Here is a 27,471-nt window from a genome sequence, read left to right on the forward strand (position 1 = left end):
ATGGAATGAATAAACCACTGGTATGAATTACAGCTACACTGACCGCACCAGATTCTCCCAGGCAAGGACACTGCGTCCAGTAAGAAGTATTCTGAGAAGCAGACCAACTCTTTCAGTTTTGCTGTTTGAAAAATTCAAGGATGACCCTTCAGTGACCTTTCAACAAGAGTAAAACCACAGCAACTCTCCCAGTTCAAAAACATACACCAGGGCTTCCCTGGTGGCACAGTAGTTAGGAGTCTGCCTGCCAATGCAGGGGACACAGGTTCGAGCCCTGGTTCAGGAAGATCCCACATGCCATGGAGCAACTAAGCCACACGCCATGGAGCAACTAAGCCCGTGTGCCACAGCTGCTGAGCCTGCGCTCTACAGTCCGCGAGCCACAACTACTGAAGCCCACATGCCTAGAGCCCATGATCCACAAGAGAAGCCACTGCAATAAGAAGCCCGCGCACCGCAACAAAGGGTGGCCCCCACTCATCGCAACTAGAGAAAGCCCACGCATAGCAACAAAGACCCAACACAACCAAAAATAAATAAATAAAATAAATAAATTTTTTTAAATATATAAATAAAAATTAAACAAACAAACATACACCAGCTTCACACTGTCCCACCCAAAATCTTTACCCCCAGCTAAGGCTCCCCAACTCCTCAGCCAACTTTGGCCCCTCCAGCTCCTCTCTCCAGCCTCAAGATGACTTTCAAAATGTCAAGTCAACTCATCTCCCCCTCGCCCTTGCCTCCACCCCCACAGATTTTGCTCCTTTCTCAAAGATGCTCTTGCCTAAAATGTTTTTCCCCTTGATGGCACTATATGTCCCTTTTTTTTTTTTACATCTTTATTAGAGTATAATTATGTTACTTTCTGCTTTATAACAAAGTGAATCAGTATACGTCCCTTTCTTGTCTCCGCTGGAGAGGCATTCCCTAACCCTACCCATAGTCCAACCACTGCTTCAACTCGGAATGCCCACAGTACTTAGGTATGTGGCTGAGGCTTTTTTTTGTTTTGATTCCATCTCCTCCATCTGACCCTCACATATATCATTGTGATACCAAATTTAAGACACCAAATGAGTATTTCCTTTATAGCTTCCTTTACTCACACATATAAACACCACCTCCACTGCCAAAGTTCCTACTGAACACTCGCCGATGGCTACAATACTGAAAAGTACGGCACCAATACGCAACCGTATCTAGGAAAACAAGATTAGCTCTACCCTGTATGATTGGTTACCTAGAATTTGGAGGTTTTTCTAGAGAGAAGCAAAGCATCCTTCCAACGAGCTTTGAATGCTGAGCAACTCACCCTCACAGGAATCAGAGGCAAGCTACCAACTTTTACAAACAGGAGTTTAGCCTTTGAGAAACAACTGTTAAGTTGAGCAAGCAAACCATCATGTCAAAATTTCCAGGCTTGAAGGCAACAAAGGGAGGAGGAGGGCAAGTTGCTGGGGAAAAAAGCCTGTAGGTACTGTTATCTTTGGTCAAAGCCCAAATAAAAGAGTCAAAAAGCATCCATTGATCTAGAATGCTATGTAAGTTAGAAATAAATTCTTTTAAGACAGACAAATAAAGCAGAGAAAGGGAACTTAAATTTCTAAATCTCAGTGTCACAGACCCACAATATAGTTCAACACTTACTGAAGAGAAGGAAGAAACTTTTCTTGAATTTATTCAGGCCACTTTCCCTGGAAGAGATATTAAGGTAATCCTGGTCACTTAGCATGGAGCACTGTATAACTTGGGCTGAGAATCCACATCCACGGATCCTGTGTTAGAACCCCTTCCTTCAAAGTAACTATGGTTTGGGGGCAGAACCTCAAATTCAAAGGGCATTTTTGGTGGTTGCCACACACATTAGAATGCCTCCAATTCTCCCATACTACTCCTGTTGGGAGAAGGGGTCTTTGTTCCCTGTCCTTGAATCTAGCTAAACCCACGACTGCTCCAACCAGCAGAAGTATTGATATGCAACTATAAAGGCCTGATTCTCTCAGAAAGCTCATTTTCCAGAACCCAACCAACATCCTCTGAGAAACCCAAGGCCAGAGAGGTCACACAGAGGCAGCTGGTGTACAGTCCCAGCTGAGATCAGCCTTTGATTCATCCCGGCCCAGGCATCAGATATGTGAGTGTAGCAGCCTCCGGATGATAACTGCCCCCAGACGTTCAAGTCTTCCCAGCTGAGGCCTCAGACGTTGTGGAGCAAAGACAAGCCATCCCTGCCGTGCTACCCAAATCCCTGCCCACAGAATCTGTCAGCACGATAAAACGGTTGCTGCTTTATGCTGCTAAATTTCAGTTGCTTTATGGCACTTGGTGACCAGAACATTTTTACTAACATAGTGATGGAATACCATCTTGATAGAGTCCAACTTCCGTGAGAAAGGAATTTGGAGTTTTAAAGGGAAAGGCTTTGCTGTTAAAACTATTTCACTAGTTAATCTCTTCTTTCCTTTATGTACTCATTTTCTAAATGATTCATCCAGTCTCACTCCTTCAAAATAACATCTGATAATCCCCAAATTTACATCTCCAGCCCTAGCCTTTCCCATGAAATCGAGTCCTCTATCTCACTGCCTACTCAATATCTCCACTTGGGTGTCTAACAAGCATCCCAAATTTAATGTACCCCAAACTAACCCTTTCATTAAAAACCTCTCCCTGGACTTCCCTGGTGGCACAGTGGTTAAGAATCCACCTGCCAATGCAGGAGACACGGGTTCGATCCCTGGTCCAGGAAGATCCCACATGCCAAGGAGTAACTAAGGCTGTGAGCCACAACTACTAAGCCTGTGCTCTGGAGCCTGCGAGCCACAACTATTGAGCCCGTGAGCCACAACTACTGAATCCTAGAGCCCGTGCTCCACAACAAGAAAAGCCACCACAATGAGAAGCCTGCGCACCACAACAAACAGTAGCCCCCGCTCACTGCAACTAGAGAAAGCCCGCGTGCAGCAAAGAAAACCCAACACAGCCAAAAATAAATAAATAAATTTTTTTAAAAAAAAAACCCTCTCCCAGCCAACTTCCCCTCCAATCTTCCCCATTTTAGCAAATGACACATCCACTCTTGCATGTGCTCACACTAAAAACCTTTAATATAAGCCGACTCCTCTTCCTCCTTCTGTTTCTCTCCCCCACAACATCCAATCCATTAACAAATCCTGTGGACTCTACCTTCAAAACATATCTAGAGGGCTTCCCTGGTGGCGCAGTGGTTGAGAATCTGCCTGCCAATGCAGGGGACATGGGTTCGAGCCCTGGGCTGGGAAGATCCCACATGCCGCGGAGCAACTAGGCCCGTGTGCCACAACTACTGAGCCTGCGCGTCTGGAGCCTGTGCTCCGCAACAAGAGAGGCCGCGATAGTGAGAGGCCCGCACACCACGATGAAGAGTGGTCCCCGCTTGCTGCAACTAGAGAAAGCCCTCACACAGAAACAAAGACCCAACACAGCCAAAATATTAATTAATTAATTAATTAAAAAAAAACATATCTAGAACGTGAGCAATTCTCACTACCTCCACTGCGACCATCTTAATCCAAGCCGCCATCAGCTCTTACCTAAACTACTGTACTAAACTCCTAACTGATGCTTGATGCTCTCACTCCTGTCCCTCTACAGTCTATTCTCCACATTATAGATCTTCTCAAAATATAAGCCAGATCATTTCATTCCTCTGCTCAAAACCCACTCAGAAGAAGATCCAAACTCCCACCATGGTCCACCAGAGAGTCAGTCCATTCTGCCCTGGATGCCTCTCTGACCTCTCCACTGCTCACTCCTTAGCTCACACCTCTCTCTTTTCTGCTTCTGGAACACACCACACCCATTTCTGCCCTAGGCCTTTTGTACCTTCTTCTCTCTCCTGGAAAGCTCTTCCCCTGGACAGCTACCTGGCTCGCTCCCTCACTTTATTCAGGTCTCTGTGCAAATGTCCCTTGATACCACTATCTAAAACAGCACATCTACCCCTGAGGAATTTTTTTCACATACTCATCACCATCCAATACGCCACAGATTTCTTTTTTGTTTCTCTCCTCCACCACCACCTGCTAGGGATGTGAGCTCCATGAGAACAGACTTTCTTCTGTTCACTGCTACTTCCCCAGTACCTAGAGAATGCTCAAATAATTGTTGAATAAAGGAATGAAAATTAATAAGTTAAAAAAATCTGTAACATACTTTTAGCACAAAGACTGAGATACCTTAAGCAGCTAACTAACTTCACATAATGGCATAAGCTAGTCTTCCTTAAGCATGATCTAATAGGTACAATAATTCATAAAAATTTTCTATAAGTGACAAAGCAAATATGTAGTTTCCCAACAGAAGAATTTATATGAAAATGTAAGCATCAAAAAAAAAAAAAGAAAATGTAAGCATCACAATTTTTTTTTTTTTATTATAAGGCTTTTCCTATCAAGCTAAACTGTTACACAGTAGAGTTGTTACTCCTTAAATCGCAATAATGAGACTTTAGCTCCCTGCCGCCATCTAAAAGGGAACATTACATGACATGAGCCTGTTGGTAGTACTGGAGAACCAAAGAAATTATATAACTAAATACTGACATATAGACACTGAAATGAGGTATCTCATAAAACATAAAACCACTCGGATGAGTAAGTTTATTTTGAGATATTCCCAAAGTGAAAGGTCTACGACCCAACCTAGAATCAACAGTAAATCTCTTTACACAGGAAATCTATTGCCTGCTTTTCAATGTTGTACCCTCAAGACACTTGGGCTCCAACTCAATAACAAAAAGCATATAGTTGTTGTTATTGTTGTTTAAGAGCTCTTAAAATATATAAAATCCAACCTCTTCACTTCACAGGCATGGAAATAGATCACTGACATGACCATTGGGAACAACATCCAATAATCAGTCTCCTGACTTAGTCTAGTGTTCTTTCCACCACAAAATAGGACAAGGAGTAGGTCAAGCCTTCAATTTTACAACTAGAAAAATACGGCTAGAATGGTAGGGAAAAGTCTGATTACAAAGAGAAAATCTTCTATCCAGGCAGAAAGAAAGAGTCACAGTTGCTATTCTTCTGAAGAATATGTTGGGGTCTGAAAAAAAAGTTTATCACATACTGTGACCTCGGTAGACAAAAATGCACAGAAACAAAATATATCATTTTCTCAGAGGTCTTCTTTTATTTTATTTTCTTCCTCAGTTTTACTGAGCTACAATTGACATATAACGTTGTATTAGTTTTAGGTATACAACACAGTGATTTGAAATATGTGTATATTGTGAAATGCTTACCACTGTAAGTTTAGTTAACATCCATCACTTCACAAAGTTAGATTTTTTTCTTGTGATGAGAACTTTTAAGATCTACTCTTTCACAACTTTCAAACATACAAGGGAGTTCCCTGGTGGCCTAGTGGTTAGGATTCTGGGCTTTCACTGCCGTGGCCCGGGTTCAATCCTTGGTCGGGGAACTGAGATCTCGCATAGCTGTTCAGTGCAGCCAAAATTAAAAACAAATCAAACAAAAACTGAACAAACTAACAAAAACCATACAATACAGTGTGGTTAAGTATGGTCATCATGCTATACACTACATCTCCATCTCAGAGGCTTTCTAGCCAACTTGTGACATTTAGAAGGCCACATGTAGAGGTGTCACTGGTTTACTGAACATTTGAGTGCCTCTTTCCTAGGTGCTTTGCTAAGCCCCAAGGAACACAGAATTGGAGAATTCATAGTCTCTCTGCCAGAGTGAGAGGAATGCACAAGTTCAGGGTGTACTCCTGGAACATAACTCCAAAATAACAAGGTGAATGGTGTTCCTGGGACTTGTCCAAACTGGTCCCTCCTGTCAAGGAAGATACAGTTTTGAAAGAAAGGCAGACAAATAACAAGGTAATTACATGGAAATGGAGTGGTGCTATACTTTACAAGGTACACTGGCTTTCCAAGGTACAGCAGTTCTGCAGGAGAGCTGGTAATGCTAGAGAGGAAGGGGTAGCCAGTCCAAGCAGCGGGACCAGCGCATGTGCAAACACAGGGGTGCTCAAGAGGACAAGACACAGATCTTCTGGTTAAACATGACCCACAGGCCTTCTAAAGTGACAGTAAAGCAGGGGCAATGGGTACAAACCCACAAGGACAAAGAATGGGAAATGAGATGACAGTGGACAAAAGATGTCAGTAAAATTCTGGAATCCAGAAAGCAGAGTGATGGTAACTGTCTAGCACAGCTGAGAAAACTGAACAGTAAATGTATGCTGTATAACCCTGAAAAAGCTCAAAGTTGGAGGTGGTAGATATGGTTGAAGGGAGGGATAAGAAGTTTGGCTAAAAATAGGAGAATTGGTTGAAAAATCTGTATAAGAAGCATTTAGATCCTCCCGATAACTACCTTTCTCCGAAACCAGCAGAAGACAGAAAGAATACTTTTGAAGAAAACCTCCAACATGAGAGAGAGAGATGAACAAAAGAAAAAAGGAATTCAGGAATCAGAAAATACTAGGCGTATACAAAAATTTCACAAAACTATAAATAGTATCCTCAAAGAGACAAATTATATATGTCTCAGGAATAGGATAAAAATGAAGATGAAAATGGCAACTGAGAAAGGACTCTTGAAATTGAGAATGTCACCCAGAATTTAAATCTAAATAGATGGGTTGTAAGAGCCAAGGAAACCTCTGGAATATAATCCACAACAAAAAAGATGGAAAATAGAAGCAGAGGGGAAACAAAACACAACTCAGATGATCTGTCCAAAAGATCTAATATCTGACCAAGAGGATTCACAGAAAAAGAGAAGGGGAAAATGGTAAAGTGGGAATTATCAAAGAAATAATAAGAATTTCCCTTTCCAGATTGAAAGGGACCCATCTAGAACCCAATCCAATGAATGAAAATAAACCCGCATGAAGGCACATTCTGTGAAATTTCAGAACAGTGGGAATGAAGAAGTCATACAAACTTCCAGAGAAAAGAACCAGGTCTCTTGGAGAGGATCAGAAATCAGAACAGCATCAAACTTTCAACACAGGGACTTCCCTGGTGGCGCAGTGGTTAAGAATCCTCCTACCAATGCAGGGAACTCAGGTTTGAGCCCTGGTCCCGGAAGATCCCACATGCCGTGGAGCAGCCAGGCCCGTGCACCACAGCTACTGAGCCTGCGTTCTAGAGCCCGCGAGCCACAACTACTGAGCCCATGTGCCACAACTGAAGCCCGTGCACCTAGAGCCCGTGCTCCACAACAAGAGAAGCCACTGCAGTGAGAAGCTCGCGCACCACAACAAAGAGTAGCCCCCACTCGCCGCAACTAGAGAAAGCCCACGCGCAGCAACGAAGACCCAATACAGCCAAAAAAAAAAAAAAAAAACTTTCAACACAGACACTGAAAGATTCAAAGCCAACTGAGCCAACAATGCCTTCGAAATGATGAACAAATGATTCAGTGCCCACCCAACCCAATCATTCAAGTGTGAAGAAAGAATAAAGAGATTTCAGATGCTCAAAAGAAAATTTATTTCCCAGGCACCTTTTTCCTGATAGCGTGTTACTAGAATTTGTGGTTCAGCAAATGAAGCAATCAAGCCAGAAAGAGGAAGACGCGAGATCTAGGAAAAAGGGAATCTAACATAGGAGAGTAATAAAAGGTGACGCAGGGCTTCCCTGGTGGCGCAGTGGTTGAGAGTCCGCCTGCCGATGCAGGGGACACGGGTTCGTGCCCCGGTCCGGAAGATCCCACATGCCGCAGAGCGGCTGCGCCCATGAGCCATGGCCACTGAGCCTGCGCGTCCAGAGCCTGTTGCTCTGCAACGGGAGAGGCCACAACAGTGAGAGGCCCGCGTACTGCAAAAAAAAAAAAAAAAAAAAAAAGGAGACCCAGATTGCAGCAGGATGATGGGGTGAGAGGGATGCCAAGAAAATGATGAATAGATTGTCAATGTGCTTAAATATCTGAAGTAAACTGCCAGGCATTTGAGAGAACTGCTGGAACATGTGGGGAAAGTTAGCAATAGGTATAAGAAAACTAAATTAATTTTTAAGATAAAAACATTAACTCCAGAAAAAACAAATATTTGCATGAGAAAGGAAATGTAATCATAGTACACTACTTGGCTTATCAGTGAACAATACTTATTTAGTCAAAATAAAATGCATGATTTAGTGGTTTAACTAAAGTGGTTTAAAGATTATGATGATAAAAAAATTAAAAAATAAAAATTATGATTTCATTGTGAGGTATGGGAAGGAAGAGCGGTGGTGAAAGAAAACCTTCACCAATGGTAATAGGAAGTTAAAAGATGTCTAAGACTTGATATTTCAAAAGTAGTAGCATATCAGGGGATGGGGAGATAAACTGGGAGACTGGGACTGACATATACACACTACTATATACAAAATAAATAACTAAAAAAAACCTGCTTAGAGTACAGGGAACTCTACTCAACACTCTGTAATGGCCTATATGGGAAAAGAATCTAAAAAAAAGTGGATATATGTACATGTACAACTGAGTCACTCTGCTGTACATCTGAAACACAACATTGTAAATCAACTATACTCCAATAAAAATTTTTTTAAAATAGCAGCATAAGCTTATTATCTAGAAGCATAGAAGTAAATATGCCCCCCAAAAAGCTAAATGCTTTCAAAGCAGCTGTCTCTGGGAAGTAATACTTGGAAATGAGAATGGATGGGACAGAAGACTATTGTTTTCAACATGAGTCTTTCAATACTCTTCAACTTCTAAATTATTTGTATGGATTACTCTGGATAAAAATTTAAACTGTCTTAAAGTGAAATGCTTAGTACCAAAATAAAATAAAATTGATGCAACATCATTTTATCTTCTCTCAGAAGGAGCCTACTTACTCGAATCACTGACCCATTCATTTGTTCATTCATTAAAAAAAAAAAATACAAAAATCCTTCAGTAGTATAGAGTGGTGAACAGGACAGACAGGTCTCTTCCCTCCTTGAGATGGAGGAAGACAGACAAGTAAATGAGGACGATAATTACCACTTGTGAAAAGAGCAGTAAAGATGTAGGGTAGTTAGTGACTGGGGTCATACTTCAGATATGGCGTCTGGAAGGATGTAAGCTATTTGTTCTGACTCCTAAAGGAAAAGGGACCTTATTATGTTAAGAATCTCAGATTGGAGTTTCCAGGACCAAAGAGAGTGTAAATTCAAATCTTAAAATGGACAGGCCTATGCTTAGGAATTCTTTCAGACTTGGCCGACTCCTTACCAAGAGCAAGACCCTGTCTGCTGCCTAGAGGGGCTGTTAAACTAAAAATCTTTAGTAATGGGGATAGGGAAATGCCCCCCACACCCACACCCATCATAGGCGGACTTCTCCCTTATTTTGGTGCGATTCTGTTTGATCTTTGCCTCTGAAGATTTCCCTAATTTCCTAGAGAGCTCAGTGTATCCAACATTTCTTGGTGTTTTGTAGGGGAGGTTTTCAGGGTATCTAGTCTACCATAGAGCAGGACCAGAAGTCAGGACGAGACAAGTAAAGGAATTTAAGAAAACTTTAGAGGTAGAACCAGCAGCAGGACTTGCTGATGATTTGAAGAGAAGCAGAGGTATGAGAGAAAGGGGGAATTAAGGCTATTCCTAGGTTTTTGGTTTGTACCATGGGCTAGGTGGTGATGCCATTTACTTAGATGGGGAAAGCTGAGTGGGGAGAAGGGCACAAGCTTGTGGTCAGAAAGCTTAAGAGTTATGTTTCTTGGGGGGAGGTTTAAATTAGGAGTATGGGATTAACAGATATACACCACTATATATAAAATAAACAACACGGATTTACTTTATAGCACAGGGAACCATATTCAATATCTTGTAATAACCTATAATAGTAAAGAATCTGAAAAAATTTATACATATATTTAACTGAATCACTTTGCTGTACACCTGAAACTAACACAATACTGCAAATCAACTACTTCAATTTTTTAATTTATTTATTTTTTTGGCTGCACCACGCGGCATGTGGGATCTTAGTTCCCCAACCAGAGATCAAACCTGTGCCCCCTGCATTGGAAGCGTGAAGTCTTAACCACTGGACCGCTAGGGAAGTCCCCAACTACTTCAATTTTTTAAAAAAGAGTTATGTTTTGGACAAGATAAATAGGAGATAACTACAACTGCCCAAAGGGAAATGTCAATTAAGCATCAGGACACAGGAATTGGGAGCCTGGAGACACCTGGGTTGGAGATACGCCCTTGGTAGTCAGTCAGTCATCAGGATGGAGATGATAAAGTCAAAGTAATGGATAAGATAACCCAAGGAGAGAACACAGAAAAAGAGGAGAAAAGAGAGCCCCAGACAGAGGCCTGAGGCACTTCAACATTAGTGTTCAGGTAGATGAACCAGGAAAGGCAAGCAGGAAAGACCAGCAAGACTGAAGAAAAACCAGGGAAAATGTCACAGAAGCCAAGAGAAGAGAATGTTTTAAGAAAAAAAAAAAAAAAGATGCTCAGCTGTGTCCAATACCACTAAAAGGGTGAGCAGGATGGTGACAGAGCAGTATCCCTTCAACTTGGTGACCCTCCAACCCACCATTCTTACTCCTTCCTTCAGTTAGGATCTAGCAACATTGCTCCTTGATATTTACCCAAATGAGCCGAAAACTTATGTCTATACAAAAACCTGCACATGAGTACTTACAGCAACTTCATTCTTAATTGCCAAAACTTGGAAACAATCAAGATGTCCTTCGATAGGTGAATGGATAAACAAACTGTGGTACATACAGACAATGGAATATTATTCAGCAATAAAAAGAAATGCACTATCAAGCCTTGAAAAGACATGGGGAATCTGAATGAATGTTGCCAAGTGAAAGAAGGCAGTCTGAAATGGCTACATACTGTATGATTCCAACTGTATGACATTCTGGAAAAGATAAAACTATGCAGATATTAAAAAAGATCAGTGGTTGCCAGGGGTTTGGGGGAGGGATGTATAGGTGGAGTACGGGGGATTTGTAGGGCAGTGAAACTATTTTGTATGATATTGTAATGGTGGATATATGTCATTATACATTTGTCAAAATTCCTAGAATGCAAACAGTGAACTCTAATGTTAATAATAATGTGTCGGGCTTCCTTGGTGGCACAGTGGTTAAGAATCCGCCTGCCAATGCGGACACGAGTTCGAGTCCTGGTCTGGGAAGATCCCACATGCCGCGGAGCAACTAAGCCCGTGCACCACAACTACTGAGCCCACGAGCCACAACTACTGAGCCCACGTGCCTAGAGCCCATGCTCTGCAACAAGAGAAGCCACCACAATGAGAAGCCAGTGCGCCGCAACGAAGAGTAGCCCCCACTCGCTGCAACTAGAGAAAGCCTAAGTGCAGCAACGAAGACCCAACACAGCCAAAAATAAAACAAATAAAATAAATAAATTTTTTAAAAAAGTTAATGTCTTTGGGCTTCCCTGGTGGCGCAGTTGTTGAGAGTCCGCCTGCCGATGCAGGGGACACAGGTTCGTGCCCCGGTCCGGGAAGATTCCACATGCCGTGGAGCGGCTGGGCCTGTGAGCCATGGCCACTGAGCCTGCGCGTCCGGAGCCTGTGCTCTGCAACGGGAGAGGCCACCACAGTGAGAGGCCCGTGTACCGCCAAAAAAAAAAGATAAATCTGACCCCATAAAGTTTCAATTATATTTAAGAAGGAAGATAAGCTATCTCCCCAATTAGACAAGCTTTTCTATGAAAGTCTTATCAAAATGAATAATATACTTGGAAAAATATGTGACCTCATTGTACATTATAATTTTGCATGATGTGAGCGCTCTTCAGAGAACAGCTGATCTTATCCATTAGCACCTACACAAGCAAAGGTTAAGAAAAAGCCTCAATTACTCATGAAATTATAATCTGGCAATGTAAGTGAGGTAGTGGACATGGCTTAGAAAGAAAAAGAATAAATACTTATAAAGATAATAATTTAGAATTTAGAAACACTATTCCAGTTTAGGTTGGGGTTTTTAAGTCTTACTTCTGCTGTGTGATCTCTGACAAATAAATTTCTCTTTGAATTAGTAATACAAGCAACTACAAGAAGAAAGGAAAATGAGAGCTTTATTTACATTACATGTACTAAAGTAAAAGACATGTCTGAAATAGAACACTTCTTATAGAATTTAAAGACAATTCTTTACCAGAATTGTCTTTAGAAGTTAATCCAATCCTTCAGAAACTGTCTTAATATGTTCATGGATAATCTATCAATAAAACCAAACTGAACATTAATCTGGTAAAGTGATGCTTTTGATAGTCATAATCTATTTGATTAATATTCAGTTCCATAAATACTAAGAAGAACAAACAGAATAAAAAGAAATCTCCAAAGCATTTTTACTTAGTAGACCACATATCTACCATTTACCTTCATCCTCAAAACAACAATGATTTCTAAACCCTGTGGATATGACTTCACTAATCTGAAGACTTTTATAGCTTATGATTCATTAGGGCAGCATTTCTCAAACCAAGGACCACCTGTATCAGGGCTGCCTGTTAAAAATGACACTAGATCTACTAAACCAGGCTCTAGAACAGAACCATAGAATCTTGTTTTTTAAACAAGTATCCCAGGGGTTCTTATGCTAAAACCTTTAGACCAAGTCTCAAACTTTTTGTTCTCAGGACCCCTTTATATCCTTAAAAATTGGGGAGCCCTAAGAGTTCTTCTCTATGGAGGTATACCAATGTTTACTGTATTACAAATTAAAACTGAGAAATTTTAAACATATTTATTAATTTATTAAAAAAGCAATAAACCTATTACATAAATAACATCTCTACGAAAAATAACCTATTTTCCAAAACAACAACAGCAACAAAATGGAAACTGGCATTGTTAAAGTTCTGGAAATTTCTTTAATGATTTCTCTAATGCTTGGCTTAACAGAAGACAGCTGGATTCTCACAACTCTGTTTTTCTTTCAGTCTGTTGCAGTATGTTGTTCTGGTTGAAGTGTAGAAGAAATTTTGGCTTCATACTAACTGGAAAAGGAGGAGAGTATCTTAATTATCTTTGCAGATAAGTCTGGATATTCTTTAATATTACACCAAAACTTGACAAGTAGTAGTTTCTTTTTTTTTTTTTTTTTTTTTACAGTATGCGGGCCTCTCACTATTGCGACCTCTCCCGTTGCGGAGCACAGGCTCCGGACACGCAGGCTCAGCGGCCATGGCTCACGGGCCCAGCCGCTCTGCAACATGCGGGATCCTCCCGGACCGGGGCACGAACCCGTGTCCCCTGCATCGGCAGGCGGACTCTCAACCACTGCGCCACCAGGGAAGCCCGACAAGTAGTAGTTTCTTAAAGGTTAGATGCAATGCAGATTCTGAAACCACAGCAATGAACTCTTCACACTCAGTTACATTAAGATCCATTAGTCTATCTTGCATTCTGAGTAGAATGTTTTCCCATGCATGATTTTGTAATGCCATGCATTAATCATTTGGAAAACACTACTTCAGAGACATGCAGACCTTCCAAATGTCAACACATTTCATTATAAACTATCACAAAATCACATTTGTTATTGTCAAAAAATTAGATTAATTAATACTGGGAAGCCGTCAAAGTCACAGTGGTGGATACAAGTTTTCTCACACTCTAATTTATCATCGAAAGCTTAAACTTTATCATCGGTAACAAATACTGTCAATTGTTTTCCTTGAAGAGAAAGCTTCCCTTCATTCATTTTTGGGAAAATACCTACCAATATCCCCATCAGTCTGTCAATCATTCTTTCAAGTAAAAATGGTGTTTCATGAAAAAAGCAGCTAGTATGAGATCACAACTCAAACAATACCACAGTGCTTTTCTACTGTACTTCTCTATGCAGCAGAAGTGGTTTAGGCATCCCTTCCATTTCATTACAGAATATCAAAAAGACATCCTCAAGAGTTGAGAGATAATGAAATTAATATTGTTCACTGTTTGATCACAGACATTCTTAAGGGAAATCAGATTTTTTTTTTCCTGAGAGTGAACTGAGTACAATGGCTACTAGTATAAGTGCAAATGCCAACTACATAAAAAACACAAATGATGCTATGAAAATAGTTTTGATCTCAAAGACCCACCAAGAAAGGCTCTGAGACCCACCGGGGTCTGCGGACCACACTCTGAGAACTGCTCCTACAGACAACTCAAACAGAAGCATCAATGAGCAAACTATCCATGGGAACAATACAAAAACCCCACCACCACTGGCCAAAGGAGCAGCAGGAGCTTACACAAAACAGTGTGTGGTGATTTAAGGATGGAGCCGTTGACATTAATAGAAGCTGGACCTTGGTATCATAGGTATATGAACAGCAAGCTTTAAAAAATATTGGGGGGGGGGTGGGTAGGGTGTGCAACAATTCCTACCTGCCCAAGTAACAGACACTCACTGGGGTTTCATATTTTATGAGGTAGCTAGGGACTTCCCTGGTGGTCCAGCAGGTAAGACTCCATGCTCGCAGTTCAGGAGGCCTGGGTTCGATCCCTGGTCAGGGAACTAGATCCCGCATGCTGCAACCAAAGACACCTCATGCTGCAACTAAAGATCCCGCACACGGCAACAAAGATCCTGCCTGCCGCAACTAAGAGCCGGCGCAGCCAAATAAATAAATATTAAAAAAAAAAAATGAGGTAGCTAGACTTCTCCCCAGAATTAAATATACGTTTAAGGAGGGAAATGTGCACTCTGTTCATTGCAAAGCTACATTTCTAAGCAGTATGCATATGATGATTAAAACATTAAAAGTATACAGGTACAGATGTATTCATACGTGCCTCAAGACAAACATGATGATACTTACAACACTGCTTTCTGTCTTTAGATTCTGCAGTCTATGCCTATCATTAGGATATTAAATAAATTATGACATCCATAGCCTAGAAGACTACTATGAAGAATTTTTTTTAAAGCAACAATAAACTGAAATTTCCCCTCCAAGTTCTCCTGAGATCACAATACTGAATATTTCATCCCACCCTAAATCCACACCATGCAGATCTTAAAAACATGAGGCGGATATAAACATATTCACATGGAATATTTTCTAAGATAAACAAAGTGACAAAAAGTAAGATACAAAGTTACGCGTATAATTTGCTACTATCTCTGGAAGGAAAAAGAGAAAGAGAATAACACATTTGCTTGTATAACACGCACAATCACTCTAGAAAGATAAGAAATAGGTAACTAGCTGTCCCTGGGAGAGAGAGTTCAGAGGATAAGGTGAAGGGGAGACTTTCCACTTACTGTACTAATTAAAACCCCACCCCCCCAAATAAGAAAACTGAAATCTGGAACTGAAAAACAAAACTGATACATCCTTGCTGCAAATCTGTGGTTAAGACTAGCATTCTTAACCTATCTTTCCTAAGGAAAGAGGAAGCAGGTTCATCTCATTCTCCATTACTTGAGAGATACTCACTGGGTTAAAGCATGGAACTCTCATTGCCAAGCTTAGGGTACCCTGAGGTAGAAGGAAGTCATTGGAATCACACAGCTGTACACCGGGCACTTCTGACCCAGGACACCTCAGATATTTCTGCAGGATTTTTTTTAAATTAATAAGCTTGACTTTTTAGAGCAATTTTAGGTTCAAAGCAAAATTGAGTGGGAAGTACAGAGTTCACCTAACCCCCCCTCACCCCCACCCCTACTGACATCCCCTACCACAGCAGTACATTTGAGAAACAGGAATCTTAAATGGCTCCATGAACCTAGGATTCTTCAACGTAGTAATTAGGACCCTCAAGTGTCCCAGCTGCTTCTACTTACAGGCCACTCTTATTTATGTACTCGAATGAAAAGGGACAATAACACGTGGAATTAAGAATAAATATTGAGGGGCTTCCCTGGTGGCTCAGTGGTTGAGAGTCCGCCTGCCGATGTAGGGGACACGGGTTCATACCCCGGTCCGGGAAGATCCCACATGCTGCGGAGCGGCTGGGCCCGTGAGCCATGGCCGCTGAGCCTGCGCGTCCGGAGCCTGTGCTCCACAACGAGAGAGGCCACAACAGTGAGAGGCCCACGTACTGCAAAAAAAAAAAAAAAATACCCAGAAGAATAAATATTGAGATTTGGCTTCAGAATGCTTTGATTATTCCACCTGCCCCTGTGCACAAGAGAGTGACCATCCTAATTACGTTCTATTTTGGCTAATGTTTCAATAAACTTGCTTTCCCTAAACCTACTGATAAAAAGAGGCCCAAAGGCAAAGTCGGTCTGAGATTAAATATTTATTGTGTCTAAACCACAAGTAGAAAGAAATTCGAAGGCCGACGATTTTAATGCTAACTCAATGGATGATTGCACTTTGCTTGGTTTAGAGGAGAGGTAATTACACAGCTAACATCTGGGGTTTGAGGTTTTGAGGACTACATTTGGGTGAACTGGGGGGTGGGGGTGAGGAGAGAACAAAAGGAAAGTCTCCTGATTTTAGACTCTGTCAGGAAAAGCGTTTGCTCAAAAGTAAAAACAAAATTAACATTAGAAAAGAAGCGAAAAACATGCATTTTAAGAAGCTTTCACCTAAGCAGGTGCTCAAGGTCACACTCAAATCCTCCAATTCTCATAACAAGAATGCGAGGTCAGGCTGCCACAAACTAATAAAATCAATCAACAAAGCGGGAAAACAGTCAGTTCACAGCAGACCAGGCAGGGTTTTCCTAAATCGGGCTCACCTTCAATAATCTCAATCAGTCTTCAGAAACGGCTTCTACAAAAACTACCCAAACATCCCCCTAATAATTTGCACTCCTCCTCCACAATAGGGAAGCCATTTATTTACCAGAAGGTTTACTTTCTCTTTCAAACTCTGCTGGCTTCCTCCTGCCCCACATTCGGCCAAGAAACAGCCGGGAGGCCTTTTCTCTCCAGCCTTCTCTGACCCCAAACTGGAGAGCTGGTGCAAGAGAACCCGTTTCATGAAGGTGCTGAATGGCTCTTCTTAAACCACAAGGCTGTTTTGAGTATTTGTTTGCAAAGGAAAGTTACAAGACAGGAAAGCAAAGCTAGACTCCTCCAATGAAAACACGCGCGCGCGCGGGCACACACACACACACACACACACACACACACAGAAGTGAAGGGACAAATCACTTCCCAGCCTCGTACAGATCATTCACTCTACTTAGGATGCTGCCTCACCCCCCCAAGCTGCATGCTGTCCCACCGTCCTTGCCTGACTCCCATACCCCTGAAACCTTTCATATTATGTGCACTTTTTGTATCAAGAAGAACTCCAAGGGACTGTTCAAATCCTAAGTGGTCATTAAAATTTAATGTGTTGAATATTACTTCAAATAAATGGGCCACAATCAGAAGACGCAAAGAGACATATGTATGACAAGGGCATCTGTGTAAACAGGAATTTATGGTTTGCCTTGTCTATTCCTTTTACGTGATAGACTTCATTTCCCCCACCACAGTGTAAATCCCCCTCATCCCTATTCATTTAGTTTTTTTCCTATTAGGTTAGAATCTCCTGATTACTCCTTCTTTCCTCTGGGTCATTAAAGGTTACTGTGAATCATAACTGGCCTAACTTTATAGTTAGATAGATATTGCAGGTTTTAATAATAGTAATTATTAAGCACTCCAATTTTAGCTATCTCCCAAGCACTGTGCAAAGTACTTCATATACGTTGCTTCAAATCTTGCTCAATCCTCACAAATCCCTTACAACTGGACCTGGCATTTGCATTTTATGGACAGAGAAACTGAAACCTGGAGAAGTTAAAGCAACTGACCCAAGATCTAAGAGGTGCTGGATCCGGGATTAAAGCCCAGGAAGTCTGATCTCATCACCACTCTTTTAACTCTTATTGCAACTGTGGACCATGAAACCCTCAAACTCACTGCCCAAGCATTTCGACACTACAGTAACAGCTACCTTAGGAAAGCTCAAAACATAAGTTCCTTGTTTGATGTAGTTAAAAAGTCAGGGAAAAGTTCAGTGATTAGGGAAGTCATTTATTCATATGGATGGGGGGTGCATAGCAGAAAGGAAAGCCAGACAATCTAAACCTTATTTTATTTGGGGGGCAGATCTGCCTTCCTTATTATTCTTTTATTAGGCTGATAAAAAGGAATTTGTGGGGTTTCCCTGGTGGCGCAGTTGTTAAGAATCCACCTGCCAATGCAGGGCACACAGGTTCAAGCCCTGGTCCGGGAAGATCCCACATGCCACGGAGCAACTAAGCCCGCGCGCCACAACTACTGAACCTGCGCTCTAGAGCCCGTGCTCTGCAACAAGAGAAGCCACCGCAGTGAGCAGCCTGTGCACCACAGAGAACAGTAGCCCCTGCTCGCCGCAACTAGAGAAAGTCCACGCACAGCAACAAAGACCCAACACAGCCAAAAATAAATAAATAAATTTATAAAAAATAAAAATAAAAGGAATTTGCAATAAAATTGTCCAAGATAAATTGGTAAGTAGAAAAAGCTGCAAAAAAGCTGGAGAAACATACACCAAATTAATAAGACATATATATAAAATATACATAGTTTATATTTCTACAAATATAAATTTATTTACAGTAGCATGCATTACTTTCATAAACAGGACAAAACAACTTAATGACATTTGAACCCAATTATTAACAGAAGAGAAGGGCTAAGAGCCGTAGCTTCCTTTCCCCTCAGTTCTCCTAAATTAAGAACTTCTACCTATAGCTCCCTGAACACACTATGCTGTTTTAAGCCTCTGCACACTCACGTTCCCTCAGCCTTGAATGCAACTATTCACCACTCAGCTTTGTTGGGAGAATTCCCACCGATCCTACAAAACCATTTTCAGGTGTTCCCATGTGAATACCCCTCTAAGATAGAGCCTTTCTCTCACCCCTAAAAAGAGTTAATCTCCTGGTAATGTGTACCAGGCATTATGCTAAGTATTTTACCTGCATTATCTCCTGGAGTCTTCAACAGCCCTAGGAGATAAGTACTGTTATCCTATCCTTTTACAGATAAGAAAACTGAGGTTCAGATTCTGACTAGGAAGTGGCAGATCCAAGATCCAATCCCAGATGTGTCTGACTCCAGAGCCTGACCTCTGAACCACTGTGCTATCATCTTCCCAACCCTAAGTCCATACTGACGCAGCACATACCCCGGCCCCGACAACACCACTTCCGGTTCTGTGAAAACAGGGACCATAGTGCATTATCCTTGGATCCTGCCTAGCACAATAGTTAGCTCTCAATATATAATATGCTTGCTGATCTGAACCGAGTTGTGATAATACTGATATAGGAGAACTGACCATAACAGAAATTTTCTTGCATATGTTATTCCTTTTAAAAACTGGAGACATTCCAAACAACTTACCACCAAAGTACCATCTAGCATTCCTGACAAAAGTGCCCCATAGTAAGCCAAGGTTCCTTGTAACTAATGTGTAACCACAATGTTACTTTTTTTCACGATAACCAACAAAGACTGAAGTATGAAGTAGCCCAGGGGTGTCATCCTGCTGGACCTCACCAAGGCTGCCCCAGGACACCAGGAGTTCTCCAGGATCTGGGGATGCCCTTCAAGTGCTCTATGGCTGGTTGTTATACATGACCCAAAAGTTATGATAAATTTTTTTAAATATGGAAGACAGAAAATGTGAGTGGACATTTGTAGCCAATTAAAAATCCTCAAAAAGCACTTCTGCACTTAACAACACAAATCCAATAAGTCAGGACCCCTCTTTTTGAGTGCTGGCCCAGTGTATAAGGTCAGCTTCAGTGACAACTCCCCTAGGGCAGAGGCCGTATGTACCGACTTACTTTGTACAAGTTAACCAAGGTCAGGCATGGGGTACGCACTCCATAATTAAACACCAGTATTCAGCCTCAAAAATCTTTAAATTCATTGGTCTTGCATTCAAGACCTCTTATATGCAGGCACTCCTTCTCCCCTACTTACCTTCCTAATCTACCAGGATTTTGTTTGTGTTATATCACCATACCTCCTCACCCCAAATTCTTTATATCTGTCAAATGCCAACCATTATTTGGGCCCTAGACCAAAGCTCTCAGTTAGCAAGAAGACTTCTAGACAACCGCAACCTCATAACCAATCCTTCTACTGAAGACCTGTAGCGCTTAGTGAAGCACTGTCCAACAGAACTTTCTACGATAATGGAAATGTTCTATATCTGTGCTATATGTTTTTTAATATATAATAGCTACCTTGTTGGACAGCACAGGCTTAATGTCTCACCACCTCTTTGAGGAAAACATGTTGCACTACCATGGATAAAGCATTTATGAAGCTGCCTCAGTAGACCTCAAGTTCTGTAAACAAGGCGTCTTGTTCCTCATAGCAACTTCCACAAAGTTGTAAAAAGTAAATATTTGTTGATTTGTACATCACCTCTGAGAAAGCCATAAGATTAAAAGGTGCCAGACTCGGCATCTGTAATGATGGCCACCACCTCTGCCCCATCTCACCATCTGAAAGTCAAGATGTGCAGAGGCAGGGAGGAGAAAGCAACTTTCTAGAGACACAAATGACCACTGATCAAGCCACAAGGCACTTTGGTTTATATGACATTTAGGTCATGACTGTCCTTCACCTACAAACTTGCCTAAATAAACATCTCTTTCCATTAGCAAACAGCTAAATTCTGATGGTAAATTATGTACACTATACCGTTAGCTACTTGTGGGGAGGGACAGATTGGGAGTTTGGGATTGACAGGTACACACTGCTATACTTACAACAGATAACCAACAAGGACCTACTGTATAGCACAGGGAATGCTGCTCACTATTCTGTAATAACCTAAATGGGAAAAGAATTTGAAAAACAATAGATACATGTATATGTATAACTGAATCACTTTGCTGTACACCTGAAACTAACACAACACTGTTAATCAACTATGCTCCAATATAAAATATTAAAAAAAAAAAAGTTACTTCCCAAGTTAGCCATAGCAGTTAGATAGGAAACAAAACAAAACAAAACCTAAAAACCTAAGGAAACCCCATTTGTATATCATTTTTCACCTGTTTATTAAATATCTCCCTTGGAGTCTTACAGACTACTGGTGGTATTTCATTGTCTAGGTATATGTCAGAATTTCACTGACATCTTTCCCAGCAGGGCCTACAGTCACACTAAATCAAGATCTAATACTTAAGCATAGATAGTCAAAAGCAAACAAAATATACAGAAGGTACAAATTCCACCACTATGACACTCTGCTGCCCCAGGCAAGTGTTTTGTTCCTTTGATCTCAATTTCCTTATCTACAAAACAGAGTTAAGGTTATATGAACTATCTACCCTTTGTGGGTCAAGTCATAACTGTGGATATTTCTACATGGCTATTCTTCCCAAAAGAACTACATATAAAAGATTTATGAATTTTCTAGTGGTTCTTTGTGGTGGATATGCTAGCAGATATAGAGATTAATAAGATCAAGTCTCTAACATCTACATTTTTTGTCTTGTTTTGTTTTGAAGATTTCTTTCCTCCATCCCACTGTGCAAATGTCACTGCAAAAATTCTACTAGTACCCCAGTCTGGCACATGTAATAAGGAAATAAATGTGTTGACTCAGGGAATAGATATATTTAATATAAAACAGAAAATTGGTTGAATCAAGTCATAACACAGTCTAAATCCACATAGAAAAGATTGAGATAATTTACTGTTCTGATTTATTCAAACCAATGCTGTATCAGCCCAGCCAGCCAAAAAATTACAACCCACACACAGAATAAATATACCCTTTAGATGCACACACAATAAAAACCAGCAGGGACACCTTACATACATTTTTAATACGAATAAGTGTGTCAGTACCATACATCCACCTGATATAACACAGAGGGATGTGGACTAAACACGGGAAAAACAACTTGGGTGATGGTTTGAATTTTGCTAACTTAAGTGCAACCACACCCCCAAACACAGGTAAAGTTTGCACACATGACTTTGCCAAGGCCAGCCTGTCTTCGTTTCCCTCTCCTCTGCATTTACCCAAAATGTTGGCTCTGAGACAGAAAACTCCCACTCTGGATTGGTTCATTCTGTCCTATGCAATTAAGCAACACCACAATCCAGTAAACGCAAGGGCTCAATTATTCATCTTCTGGCCAAGTTTACCAGGTGTTTATAAAAGAACAATGTCAAGGAGGAAATAGGTTTATTTCCCTCTAGAGCTGGCTTGATGGGGGTTTTATTCTGTTTTTTTAGAAGGGGGAGGAGGGAATCACGACTTTAACCTAGAAAAAGACGGGAGGGAATTTAGAAAGAGTACAAGACTGTCAATTTCCCTACAGGAAACTTGATTCTTATGCAATAATCCTACCCACAACCAACCAGTCCATGAGGCTGTAGGGGGAAGACACCTATTCCTACCTCCTCCAGGGGGGCACAGCTGGCTCCTAAAGGAGCGGGAACAGGGCAAGGCGGAGGAAGTGGCTCAGCCGGGAGCCGCCGGGCCCCGCCGGGGGGCGGGGAGGAGGCGCTTGCCAACCCGCCCCACCAACCTCTGTGGAGATCTCCGCCGGCGTGACAGTCGCTCCTGTGGCCGGAACGTCCCCAGAGCCCCAGGGAGCAGGAAGTTGGGGGGCTGTCCCTCACTCCTGCCCCCTCACCCTAGAGTGCCCTCGCCCCACAGTCCTCCCCCTCCAGCCCATTCTCTCTTCCTCGGCGTCTCCCCTTTCTCCAAAGAACGAAACTTCCTTCCAGCGCACCCTGTCCCTTCAGAGGCCGGCTCCTGTCATCCCGGGGAGCTGTCCCTTCAGAGCTACCCTCCGTTTCTCCTCGTATCCCCTCGACCCACTGAAGTTTCCATCCACTACTCCCCCAAACACCCCAGAGGCTCCCAGCGCTCGCCCCCCGCCCCCGCCCGGGGATGCCCAGGCCTGGAGGCCGTCGGGGGGCAGCCCCACCCTTAATCCCCTTCACCTGCTGCTCGGACTGAGGCCCGACTGGCCGGGGCTGCGCTTGCGCCGGGGTGCGGGCCGCGGGGTCCCTCAGGCCGCGGAGTCTCGCCTAGCAGATGTGGGGTAAGCGCCGAGCTGGGGTTCTTGTCAAGGATCCGGTTCGGGCTCGCTCCCTCCGCGACGACGTCAGAACCCCAGCCTCCCCCTACCAGTCTACGCTGCCCCAGCTCCGGAAACCGCTGAATTACAGTCCCTCCAGCCAATCCCCGCCCAGCCCCGCCGGGCCGTGACACGCCGCTCATGCATAATTCATGAGACAACCAGTTTTCTCGGCCACCCAGAGGCCCTGGTGAGTGTACTGTACAACCGATGCCCCACCCACTGGCCAATAAGAAGAGCCTCTTGGAGAAAGGGCGGAGCCAATAGAAGGCTGGGAACGCCCCTGTTCTGGCTGTTCCGAGGGCTTAGTGCTCCTCCCTCCGTAACAGCAGGAGAAGAACCAAGGCCTTGGGCAGAGAGGCCCGGGGGGAGGGAGGGAAGATGACCGGAATGTCCTGCTGAAAACTCAGCTGAGTTCCTGGCAGTGCGTGACGTCAAAGACACTTTAAATGGCCCTGATGCGGCTCTCTTCTGCCTGCTCTCCCTCTTCCCGGCCCTTGACACCACGTGGGGGCGAGGTCGGGAGCCACTTACCACGTGGGAATCAGCCAGTTAGACAGTCCCCAGGTATCGCCAGATCCTCTAGGGGCCCGACGCCTGAATTGGGTTTCTGGGGACAGCAAAAAGAACATGGGTGACTCCCGCCTGCTTTGAACTTCAGTTTCTGCGTGAGTCGGGACACACACACCCGGAAACATGACGTGGAAATAGAGTAATTACTAGAGTGCGTGGGGAGAGGGTAGTGGATTTAACCCAGTCCTGCGTTCCGTCTTGGCTTCGAGCATCAAAGGCCAACGGCTCGCACACTGGCCGGTTCAAGGGAATGAGGAGACAGTACAGATGAAGAATGACACATATACACATTGTTTTTATGCGTCTGAGTTGAAATACTTGAAATGGTGTGCCTTTTTCTTTTTCGCCTTATCTACTTCGAATGCAAGTTTTACTGCATTAAAACTAGTAGTTTATAGGAAATGTAGACATTTTACCTTACATAATAGAGGATGTACTTTGCATAATAGTGTGATTTTGTGTGTGTGTGTGTTAAGACTATCAGGGTTTTTAAAAAATAACAGCTATTAGTGTTTGTTTGTGTTTGTTGTGTTTGTTTAGTACAAAGAGGTAGTAAGATGAAATCTAAAAAGGGCCTGTTATCTCACCACCCAAATAAACCCTGATGACAGTTTTTTCAATGAAACTCACACGTTTGTGGTTAGAAAATTCAGACAGTTAAGAAAAGTCAAAACTTAAAACTGAAAATCTCCCCCCTTCCCCCACCAATCCTTCTCCCCAAGGATAGCTATTCTTATTAATTTCTGGTGAGAAAACCAATGACGCCTAACCGTTGGGGGATCATAGATACTTCTGAGAGTTTGCTGGTGACTATGGAGTCTAGTCCCAGAAAGATTCAGCATGAGCTTTTACTCACAAATTCTCCTGGTTCCCCAATTTAGACCCTTGGACCACCTTATATGCAAGTGAGAGGTGAGAGCATCTATAGGGCAACTGATAGGGTCACTCATGGTGGGATTGAGAGTTTCCTATTGCCCTCCTGTAGACCCAGCCCAGCGTGGAAATTGCTATATGTGTCCGTAGTGTGTGTGTGTGTGTTGGTGGCTGCATTTATCTTAATCTTCACTTCAGGACAGATATCCCCCACCTTCCACTTCACCTAAACTCTGCTTTAGCTGTGCTCTCCCATGCAGTTGACTACCTCCTTAACAATATAGGGTCTGGGACTTCCCTGGTGGTGCAGTGGATTTGCGAGTCCACGTCTCATAACTTTGTTCCATCCACCCAAACCCTGCCCTCCTCCCTGACTCCTCTGCAGCTGGCCTTTGTTTCCCTCACTGCCCTCCGCTCAATTCACATGGAACATCTAGCCCTGAATTTATCTGTTCCACCTACAAAAGCTCCCTCCAGCCCAGCCACTGGCCTTTCTCCATACCGCCAAGGCTGCCCTTGGCTTAAAGTCAGCAGTTTCTCTCACTTGAGCCAATGCTTTGATCTGAACTCCCTTTTCCAGTCTCATCCCCTCCATCCCACACACCCGGAAGTTCCCACACTGAATTTATCACCTTCCTCCAAACATGTCGACACCTTCTGTAACTTCATGCCTTTGCAAATCTCCTTGCTTCCACCTGGAATATCTTCTCTTTCCTCATTCCCTACCTGAGAACTCTTACTCATTCTTCAAAGCCGGGTTCCCACATCACCGCCTCCAGGCTTTCTGAGATTCTTCCTAGCAAAATTGATCTCTTCTGCTGGACTCCTTTAGCAGGTTGTTTCCCCATCCAGTTTGGCATTCTCCACATTTGACTCTAATGAATCCACTTGTTAGCCTACTTCCTGATAAATAAAATTAATGATTAACATTCATAAAACAATCACCACTTTCCAGGAACTGTGCTAAGCTTTTTACATAGATTATCTTGTTTGATCCTCACCAAAACCCTGTGAGGTAGGTACTGTTATAATTCTCATTTTCCACTAGGAAACTATGGCCGAGAAAGTTGAAAGACGAAAGACTGGTCCAGGGTCCCACAGATAGAGACTACAGGCAAACTCAGAATGAGAATCAGGTCTGGCTGCCTCCAAAGCCTGGACTCTTTGCTCACATATGCTTGAAAACATTTCCCCTAAGCTTCTGGTTCCTGGAAGCCGAAACCCTTTCATGCTCGCTTTCGTAATCCCAGCATCTAGCCCAGAACTCACCTAAGCCTGAGTCAATGAAATATTAATAAACTTGTTGAATAATCATATTAGCAACAGCTAACACATGGAGTGTTTACTGTGCACACGTCCCTGCTTCTGAGCATGTATTATGTAACTCATCTATTAACTCATTTAATCCTTAAAATAACTCCATGAGGAGGATACTCTGATTTTACAGTTGAAGAAAATGAGGCTTATCCAAGGTTAAGTGACTCACCCAAGAACAAAGAGCTGGTAAATGACAGTCAGGGTTCAAATCCAAGAGTGTTTTTTTTGTTTTGTTTTGTTTTGTTTTCGCGGTATGCAGGCCTCTCACTGTTGTGGCCTCTCCCGTTGCGGAGCACAGGCTCCAGACGCGCAGGCTCAGCAGCCATGGCTCACGGGCCCAGCCGCTCCGCGGCATGTGGGATCCTCCCGGACCAGGGCACGAACCCGTGTCCCCTGCATCGGCAGGCGGACTCTCAACCACTGCGCCACCAGGGAAGCCGGTTTTTGTTTTTTTTTTGACTCATTTTTGGCTGTGTTGTGTCTTCGTTGCTGCGTTCAGGCTTCCTCTAGTTGCAGCGAGCGGGGGCTACTCTTCGTTGCGGTGCGCGGGCTTCTCATTGCAGTGGCTTCTCTTGTTGCTGAGCATGGGCTCTAGGCGCACAGGCTTCAGTAATTGTGGCGTACAGGCTTAGTTGCTCCGCGGCACGTGGGATCTTCCCGGACCAGGGCTCAAACCCATGTCACCTGCATTGGCAGGTGGATTCTTAACCACTGCACCACCAGGGAAGTCCCCAAGTGTGTTTCATTGGAGAGCCTGAAGAGCTGCTCTTCCTTGACTTCATCTCCAGGCTCAAACTTCCTTTTGGATTCCCAAGGAAGGAAGGGTCTAAAGGAGGGGAAAAGATGATGCCCTCACCCTCTACCCATCAAGTGAATAAAGGCAGAGTGCAGAAGCCCAGCCCATTCAAGCCCATGGTGGTTTATAAACATGTCTGCAAATCATTTGACACTTCTCCCATCTAAAGGTAGACTCTCATTCCACATCAGGAGTGACTCCCTTCTAATAAATAGAATACAATGGATTTGATACTACATGACTTCTGAGGTTAGGTCATAAAAGGCGATACAGTGTCCACCTGACTCTTTCTCTTGGAACACTCACCCTTGGAACTTAGCCACCATGTTGTAAGGAAGCCCAAGCTATATGTAGCGACCTTGTGAAGGTGTTCTGGCCAAGAGTCCAGCTAAGACCTAGCTGACAGCAAGCATCCATTGTGAGTCAGCCAGACTCCAGATGATTCCAGCCCCCAGTTTTCAAGCCACCCCGATGGAGGCCAGACAGAGCAGAAATGAGCCATTTTTGCTGAGCCTTACCCAAATTACAAATTCATAAGCAAAATAAATGTTGTCATTGTTTTAAGCCACTAAGTTGTTTGTTTGGTTTTTTCTTTAATTGAGGTAACACTGGTTTATAACAATATATAAGTTTCACGTGTACATTATATTTCTACTTCTATATACCCTATAGCCTACTTACCACAAAAAATTTAGTTTCCATCCATCATCATACAGTTGATCCCCTTTACCCATTTTGCCCTTCCGCTCTGGTAATCACTACTCTGTTCTCTGTATCTGCCTGTTTGTTCTCATTTGGTTTGTTCATTTATTCTGTTTCTTTCTTTGTTTATTG

The 27,471-nt window shown here is 42.8% G+C and overlaps 1 protein-coding gene across 1 annotated transcript in view; it reads right to left on the minus strand.

Annotated features, from left to right (window-relative positions):
* STAT3 (signal transducer and activator of transcription 3) overlaps positions 1-23,167 on the minus strand; it is a 64,125-nt gene extending 40,958 nt beyond the window's left edge. Inside the window, exon 1 of the mRNA XM_067715258.1 lies at positions 22,942-23,167. The gene's annotated coding sequence lies outside the window, so the exon portion shown is untranslated. The remainder of the gene's footprint in view (positions 1-22,941) is intronic.
* Positions 23,168-27,471: the final 4,304 nt, after the last annotated feature.

The sequence above is a fragment of the Pseudorca crassidens genome, chromosome 19 (genome assembly GCF_039906515.1).
Source record: "Pseudorca crassidens isolate mPseCra1 chromosome 19, mPseCra1.hap1, whole genome shotgun sequence".
NCBI classification, from domain to species: Eukaryota; Metazoa; Chordata; class Mammalia; order Artiodactyla; family Delphinidae; genus Pseudorca; species Pseudorca crassidens.